General features: G+C 37.8%; 1 pseudogene; it reads right to left on the bottom strand.

The window, feature by feature from the left end:
* Positions 1 to 531: 531 nt before the first annotated feature.
* On the bottom strand, positions 532 to 2,250 carry LOC137635354 (uncharacterized; annotated as a pseudogene).
* Positions 2,251 to 9,441: the final 7,191 nt, after the last annotated feature.

Below are 9,441 nucleotides of genomic sequence, written 5' to 3'. Positions count from 1 at the left end.
CCCTCATTCTGATGCATTCTTTATATGTAATCGCTCTCTTTTCTCTCCCTTTATACTCAGAGCAGCGTCTCCTCATCAAACGAGTGAAATAATAATTAGCTACTATCCCATCATTTAGCCTTAAATTACTGGTGGAAAACATGGTCTTTATTTTCCGTAACGTATACCCTACCCCGTAATGACTAACTGAATGTATGAAGTATAAAACATATAACCCACACTCATATGATAAATCTGGCTGGATTAGTGTCATGAATTTGAACAATTCAAAGGATTTATTCCTCTTGAAGAAGGTCAAGAAATGCTTACTGTATATCTCTGGGCTAATACCATAACCATCAAAGAATATTATATAATTTTCAGGTGACTTATCCACATAAAAGCAGATCCAGTGTCCCATGCTATTGATGTCTGAAGAGGTTTCCAACGTATTTGCGATGAAGGTGATAGCTTCCTCCCTGTATGACCTCAACCTTATACCTCCCACATGATCAGAAGAAAATATGCCTACGTAATTCACTAATTTCCCCACCCTCCCCCTTAGAGCTCTATCCAGCTCTCTAGTATCCATCAGTCCTAACCCCTCACATCACAATGAATAATCCTGTCTGCATCAATCGATAAAATACCCGTAGTATCTCCAAAAAGCATAATGAGATGGGGTGTCGTTACTGCTGTAGTCAATTTTAAAATGATTCGCATACTGGCTGATCTCTCTACTGGTAGAGCTTCTTTCATATCCTCATGTGCGAAATTAAAATCAAAAATGGTTCTCCCCTCCGTAAAACTATCCAAGGATATAATATTCTCATCATCTATGCCAATAGCCTTCCGAGATTCATAATACGCCTGCACAACTCTCTCTGGGAATGCTGCGTTTATATTATATACGGTACTTCCGTTAATGGTGATATGTATATTATTTACATTTGCGTGGTGGAAGAATAATGGGTTTCTTGTATAATCCCCTGAAAAAATGTCTCATATCAATTAGTGCTAGTGTCATCTTGTCTGGAATGCATGAACCAAAAGGTTCATCTATCATTATTGACGATTCATTAATCCCAACAACGTATGTCTTATAAAGAGACTTACTGAATATGTATTGTATAGGCTTTGATAATAGTGACTGATTCAATGCAGCCATTGCGTTATAACGAGGAATGACACGATCTATCCATAACTTCGATTGCTGTATTGTCAGATTATTCAAATGTCCCTCCTTATCCGTGTTCATAACCCAACTATCATTCGCTAACTCTAATCGAATTCTCAGATTGACAGAATCCATTAGATACATGTCAATAGTTGCTAAATCTAGTAATAGTGGGAAGTATGTGTTAATTCCATAGATTTTAAGCTTGGGCATCTGCTTAACTTCCAAACGCTCCCCCTCCTTAAATGTATCATCAGTATATTGCCTCGTAATCCCGTGCTCTTCACAATAATCATCATAGAAATATCCACACCTCGCTATATTCTCGAGTGAGTCCGGCTTCACATTCATCAACATCTTCATATAAGATAAATAATTGTATAAAGGACATGACTCGACCATCTTTTCATTCAGAAAGACGGATACGGACTTGAATAATGTATTACTCACCCCGTTTACTACTCCCGCATTTTGTGCCGCTGTTAAATTGACACCATTTCTAGTGATACGAATGAATAATTCTAATGTTATACTCGATAAATCAAGAAAGGAACCGACCACCCCATTCACACGAAATTCTATATACCTATCAGACAATACCTGATTAATTCCCACATTACTGGGCATGAAGTCTACCCTCTCTTTAGAATTAATTGAACTTTCAATTAGTCGCTGCCTGTTAACATTTGGATATGATTCAGATATTCCTGCCATATACGAGGATACGGGAATCTTATTTCCACTTCCTGGGGTATTCGGTGTCATTCCAGCCATGATGTGAAGTTGAAAATTCTGCTTAGTTATGAAATGAGATTAAAGAAAGGATACAAACCCTATGATGTCCCACGTCCTAATGAATGTAGAAGGTTATACACATCATTCTTATGCAATCTCCGCGTTCCTCCAAACTCCTTCTTAGTCTTACGAATCACTTTCAAACTGCTTCCTTTTTTTGACTTCCTTCTCTTTCCTGAACCTTTTAGAAGTCTTAACCCTGTTGACTTCAATGCCTGAACTCCATGTTTTTTTAAAGATTCCTTTAATGGTCTTTCCGCAGTGATCATATCGGACATTACAGCCCTACCAAATTCCTTAGCTGAAGGATTGAGAGCCTTGAATATAAAGGATAATACCCTCCTAGCCACCCCTGATATAGCTGACAACACACTTCCTCCCCGTCTTCGAGTCGGATAAAATATTGAAATATCTTCTAGCCCACCACGTCTTCTAGGGGTGAAGAAAGAAAAAGCCTCCTAAATTCCTCTTCTGATGGTGGAACGAAGGTCAGTCTCATGATCTTGATCGTATCTACTCCGAAATAGTAATATAAAAAGAAAAAAAAAACTCTGCAGTAGTACAGCCTCCTATGATGGTCAATTGTCAATTAATGCTAGGTACATCGGTATTTATTATTCTATTCACCTAACCCTGACATGGAGGACGCAGGTCACGCTAGAGTTTTCAACAAATCTTATGATTCTCCCATTCTGATCCGTGATGATTATAGATATTTGATCCAACACCTTTGTATTTAGAGGTTTATATATTGTGTTATGTATACCTCTATTCTTGCCGTTATCTATATGGAAACAGTCTAAAATATTTACAAGTCTGCCAGCAAAGTAACTCGGCTGTATCACATCCGAATAAATATACATATAATCAACTCCACAATTTTCAGATGGGAATGTATAGCTTGAAACCTCTTTTTTCTCTCCTTTTCCATAGATTATATATTGTGTATCAGCTCTGAAGCCCAGCAGATTGGATGCTTCACTGCCTTAAAGTTATATGAATTGTCTGCACATCCCCCTTCCTGAATGAAGCACCCTTAACATATTGTATGGTTATTTTTTTCTGAGTGTCATCCCATTTGAATATGGTGTTACGTTTAATGAATGCTGAATACCTATTACTAAAATAAACCTTTAATTCCTTATTTAAATCGTCGTTTAAATTCTTAACCAACTTCTTCATATCCCCTGCCATGACACTAATATTAGGCGTATATGCATGTGTATGTGCCGCCATACTTTCACCAGTGGAAGTATTATTAGCAGACTGGTATCGTGTATGCACCTTGATATGAAACTGTGTATCATTCGACTTTATGGCGTAGTACTGAATTGGGTGCATGATAGACACGAGACCCACTTCATACTCATAATCATCCCCCAAAACTATCGGTGTAGCAATCCTGTTAATAAATCTACTAGGCTTGTTATCTGGATATGCATCTAAGCAGCCTATACTGGTTAAATAAAGCGTGTGGTCACCAGACATCTTCTTACCCTACTGAGGAGGGATATTTCAGTGAGTTCATATCTATAACTATACATGCAGTATACATTTTTAGGAGGATGTAATTGAAACTCAATAGTTTTATTCACAACATTTTATTTTTGAAAAGAAATAGATTGAAAATAAACAGAAATGGTCAGGCATGCGAATACATTGACAAATAGCGACATTCAACCTCTCCTCTGTCAGCCCCACAGGTATCTCTATTTTCTTCATCAGCCTTAACAAAATTATTTACAATTTCTAATTTTTTTAATGGCCCCAGAAGATTGAATATAACCATATCCCCTTTATGTTTTTCATCCAGACTAGAAAATAACTTTTCACCTGCGACGATATAAACAGCCCTCCCCTCCAGTTCTTGATTAAAGGTGAATATACTCGGTAGATAGTAGCCCAGCCATTTTGCATCAATTCTTCCTCTCCTGCCAATACCTAATGGGAAAAGCACATGTTGAACGTTATCAAATTTCTGGTCATTCAGCTTATCCTTCAAATTTGTTAATGCACTGTGGAAGTGATGTAATCTGCGTTCTTCTGTATCTTCGCAAAGTCCGTTCACGTGATGTAAATCTTGGAAATACTGAACACTATTCCTTGCATATGGGCTATTCTCAATCGACTCTCCTATACCATACTGAGTTATTAAAGTTGCCACGACTGGGTTATCCAAGATGGCCGTACACGGCACACTCCTATCCCTTTGACATGCGTAACTTGTGCCAGGCTTTGTATATCTCATCCCTGCCACATCTGCATAGGGGTATGCCTCCACTACATCCTTCACAGCCCCAAAATTCTTACATGCCAACGCATTTATGGCAGTGACTATGCAGATACCTCGCTGCTTGTAGACAGGGCTGGTCAAGGATCCGAATATTACCTTGCAGGTGCTACTACCTTCCATCTTGAAGAAAGCTTCAAAACTTTTGATTTTCTATGCTCCTTCACCCAACTTATATACGATTTGCTTATCAATCCCTCCCCTCCTCCCCCTAACGACGTGATATTTCATTGATTTTCTATGCTCCTTCACCCAACTTATATACGATTTGCTTATCAATCCCTCCCCTCCTCCCCCTAACGACGTGATATTTCATGTTCCACCTTATCTGAGGCTACGCTTGTAAACAACTTCATCGAGGTGTATACTCATCTTGTTATCTTCAATTAACATGTACTATCATGTTATAACTCCTTCCATCTGATTACTGTCCTACCCTCCGCTCCTTATAGAACAGGTTATATCACGTTTCACGCGCCTCGTTAATAAGGAATCCAGGATTATTCCTGATAGGGATATTTATTCTTGAGATTTCTCTGATGTATACCCCCTCCCTTTTTAATTTCATAGACAGTTTTTAGCTGCTTTATTAGAGCTTTATTTCTAATCATCCAGTGAGGTATATTAGCAGTTTTATATTCATAGTCATTCAGATATTCATCTTCAACCACTTTTTTACCGTCAAATTTTTGTATCATATCTAAAATATTTTACTTATTAATCGGTGAAAGGAGATCCCCATTATCATCCCATCTCACGCTAACGGACCTTTCTAAGTACTTTAATACACTATTAACATAAGGTATTCTCTGCTGGGTGAAATACATGGGGATAATTTCAGCTAGCGAAGGCCTGCTAATGGGGTTCTGGCTGTTTATTTTGTATATCCTGAGAGGAATCGAATTATTCTGCAGGACATTCCTCACATCTCTTATCTTGGGCGCTATAGTAGTCTTAACCATTTTTTGCGGACTATCCCTATTTCTCTTCCGACGTTCAATAGTCTTCAAGGGGATATTGCTGCTATTTCTGACCTTTGCCTGATATGATACATTCAAAGTTTCGGGTTTTTCCCGCACATTTGAAATATCAGTTCGTCCCCCTCATCTGATGTCTTTTTTCCCATCATCCGCTCGTAAGTAAGTCTTGGAGTTAAATACAATTCCCTCATGACTTTTTTTTATTATTAGCTTTATTTGAAGATACTTGATATTAGTCCTGCCGCTAGTGGTAATAATACAGACAGAATAGCTCTACCTCTCCTACTTTGGAGAATTTTCTTTTTCTTATGTATTGGGGTTTTCCTCAGTGCAATTTTCCGCACTTCCTCCCTGTATCTCTTTAATCTCCTGATATTATTCACGTCCTGTGTCAGATTCTTCTTCAAGAAATTCTGAAATATTTCGGAAATTGTATTAATATATTTTCCTCTAAGTACAGCTATTATTTTACACGTATGTTTGGCGGGTAAATGGGATAGAAAAATAATGAATTCCTTATTCTTTTCTATTAGACCCCTCCTTTTACAGCTGGTCATACTTGAATTATATGGCTTTCATCAAGCCATGAATTAAAGTGGTCTGGGTATCCACTCCACTTAACTAAATACTTCCTTTTGCCACCAACCGTTTTTCTCCTCAACACTATTATATCATACAGTTCAGGTAGAGTCGTTGGGATTAATTCTTCTCTATAAAACACACCTTGAATTTCTTCACCACTTAAATCCTCCAAATAATAGACAGTCGGTTGCTGACTTTTGTCAATCCTTATCCTGAAAATCTCATAAGTATTCTGCACTGTGAAACCACTTTTGAAGGGAGCATTCCTTTTCTCATCGGCAATACGTACAGTCCTTCCAACACTGAGAGTGAAACTGAATGTCTTTTTAGTCTCGTCATTCTTAATATACATCCTCGCAAATTGCCTTTCCACATCTTCTCTTGCGGTTAGTACATGAATCTGATTGGGGGTCTGATTAGCCCCTAACCCACGATGAGGTGAATCATTATAACTGGTAACAATGTCATTTAACACATTTATACAAGTGAGTGTATTATTATGAGTTAAGTGTTTGTAAATTTTACTCTTCAATGTTCTAATTACCCGCTCAGCAATTGAAGACTTTATCTCTCTTGAATATACACTATACAATTTTATCTTTTTCCCATCAAGATATTGACGGACATATCTATTTTAGAATTTCCCTCCCTCATCAGAGTTCAGACGTGACACTCCCTTAAAATCGTCACTGTCGAGGACAGTTTTGAGTGCCTGCATCACACTAGTGCCATTTTTCTTCTTTATGGGTACTACTTGAAGATAGCGGGAAAATATATCAATAACAATTAAAAGATATTTATAACCACGGTTGTAACTCGCAAGTCTCGACATGTCAGCGAGATCACAACCAGCTATAACTCTAGGCTTGGGTGATAGTACTTTCCTCCTTGTGAACTTCTTCCGCGTGATTTTATGTAAGGTATATGATGACTGGCTTTCTAGAAAATCTCGAACAATACTCCTAGTAATTTTTTCATCCACCTTTCTCGCATTTTTAAACAATGTCTCTACACCACTGTAGCTATTCGGTGACTTTTCAGTTTCGTAAAGTCTTTTTAAAATCGAGTTATGCCTTCTGCTCACCATTGAAAAATGACTTGATACTCAGTCTCCCCTACTATGTTAGTACGAAGTTGCAATTCTTCTGGAGTATTCGGTCCCAGATCAACTAATAAATAGCCATACTTATTATGAGATAAAGCCCTTTTATATATTTCAGTAAAGTCAGGACCCTTCCTCTTGCCATACAACTGACGTCCGAGTATTTCGATCTGACCAATATCCCTATTCCTCATTAATATATAATGAGAACAATTCAGACTTATACTTCTGCTAAATTTACCCGAGTGGAATACATTCTGAGTTATGAATATTACTGAAATGTTTGAGTGTCGACCTGCAGTGAATGCTTGAGTGACAAATTTATTATCACATGCCTCTATAAAGCAATCATCAAGGACGAATAATAAGCCCAAATCTCCTACAGCACTGTCTGTATATTCAAAAGGATTCAGGATCTCCCTACTAGTTCTAAATTTATTTCTAATTCCGGTATGCCGCCCTAAGGGATGGTCGTCTACTCCACAGTATAGGATAGTGTGAAAGACTTCATGATATTTTTCGATAATCTTTTGAGTCAACTGTGTTTTCCCTGAATTGCTATATCCAGCTATTATTATCCTGGATGGGGACGGAAATATATTTGTCACGTCTTTAGGGAAGTTTGAAGTTGTCATTGTGAAGGTGTGAATGCCAATGAGGAACTATTCAATATATACATATCTATAAATTATATTATAGGGGGGTGTTCAGTTTAGTGAAACACTGGATTTATATATTTTTTTAAAATTTTATTTACATTTATTTACAGTTTCAAAGTTTTTTTATTTCCTTCATTCAAGTGGGATACTATTATATAAAAAAAAAATGTTTTTATTTAAATCTGTTTACACGAGGTGTTTTTAATGTTTCCATTATTCGGGAGTGAGGTACTATAAACATTATGTAAATTGTTATGATGATGATGATGATGATGTTCTATTTTTCTTTAAAACCAAATGAGTTACAGATGCATTTACAGACTTGAATCAGGCCAGTGTCACAGTCAGTGCTATTTACCATGAGTTAGGGGTGAGAAGGAAGGTATTCGAGGAAAAAAAAAAATGAGAGGTATACAGCCGTAGCAGGGGGTAGTGGTTAAGAGGTGAAATCTTCGCCTTCCTCGGGAATTTCAACCTCTGTGATAATTATCCTACCAGTCTGTATACCCCTTCTCTTTTTGTGTGATTTGATATTGTTGTGCATTCCTCTCTGTTTGATGCAACCTGTTGGAGAGACACCTGTCTGTAATGATACCATCCCGGATGTAGAGGGTGAAGAATGTGTAGGAGGAGGAGGAGGAGGAGGAGGAGGAGGAGAATGTTGACTACGTACCCTCCTTAGTGCATTGTTATTTTTACTCCTTTGTCTCATAATAATTGGTTTCTTGATAAATCTTTGCAAAGAAAGAGTAGTATTAGGTCTTAGAACAGGAGGAGGAGGAGGAGGAGGAGGATGAGGAGGAACGGAGGGGCGAGAGGTGTCCACACCGAGTGTGATAGCCGGAGGAGGAGGAACGGAGGGGCGAGAGGTGTCCACACCGAGTGTGATAGCCGGAGGGAGGCATGAAAGTTCATTAACCCTTCCAGCCATATCATCACGAACCTTTGGATGACCGTATGAGTAAGATTCATATGGCGTCAAGTAATATCTCTTATCTTCGTAGGGAGATAGGGCTATCTTACGATTACGGGTTAAACACATAGTCCCCTCAATATTTTGGAGGCTATACACTTCTTTTGTCAATATTTCACTACCCCCTATGGAATCCTTATATTGCTGATGTTCTATAGAATGTTGGATTGACTGCTGAATACCTTTAAGATTGTTAGATCGGCTATTCATTGTCTTGTAAGAGTATACTTTAGGCTTGACACCTACAAATTCGGTAATGTGGTCATTTGCAGTCTCAAGCTTTAAGAGACCACGTGCAATTGATGGTCTTCGGGAAAGTTACTTAAGTCAAAATATTCTTTTAAAGGGCCTTTTAACTCATCATCTAGATTTTCAACTTCCAAAGTAAAGAAGAAACTATCAGTATCCATGTAAAGCAGCTTTATCTTTTCACCGTATAATCTTACGAGGGTATCATAAAAGAAGTCATACATAATGTTCTTTGATAAGTCTAGGATAGAGAAACCAATGTATATGGGAGAATCTGCCGTAATATTCGTCATGGTGTGATTTACAATTACTCTATCCTCACTGATTACATCAACAGACTTGAATGTATGTTTAGAGACATTTCGGAGGAGTTTGTCTTCATTGTCGACGATTACACTCTTGGTTGAGTAGTTTAACTGATTTTTAATCGTAACCCTAAAGAGAGAGTTCATCATAAGTTTTATAGTTGATTTCTTATCACAATCTGTCTCCCTCGCGCGCATAGCCGTACATCCTGCTATATACTCACGAAGGTAGTATTCCTGTCTGAATTTATACAACCTTTTGATAGTCGAAATCTTTAACCCTAACCTTATGAGTGTTTGCAAGAGGGGAAGGCATATTAATTTATTATTCATGGGGAGGTGTGTACCCA

Source organism: Palaemon carinicauda, unplaced genomic scaffold (assembly GCF_036898095.1).
Source record: "Palaemon carinicauda isolate YSFRI2023 unplaced genomic scaffold, ASM3689809v2 scaffold117, whole genome shotgun sequence".
NCBI classification, from domain to species: domain Eukaryota; kingdom Metazoa; phylum Arthropoda; class Malacostraca; order Decapoda; family Palaemonidae; genus Palaemon; species Palaemon carinicauda.
The sequence above is the reverse complement of the archived record's forward strand: the minus strand, read 5'-3'. Positions and strand labels throughout refer to the sequence as shown.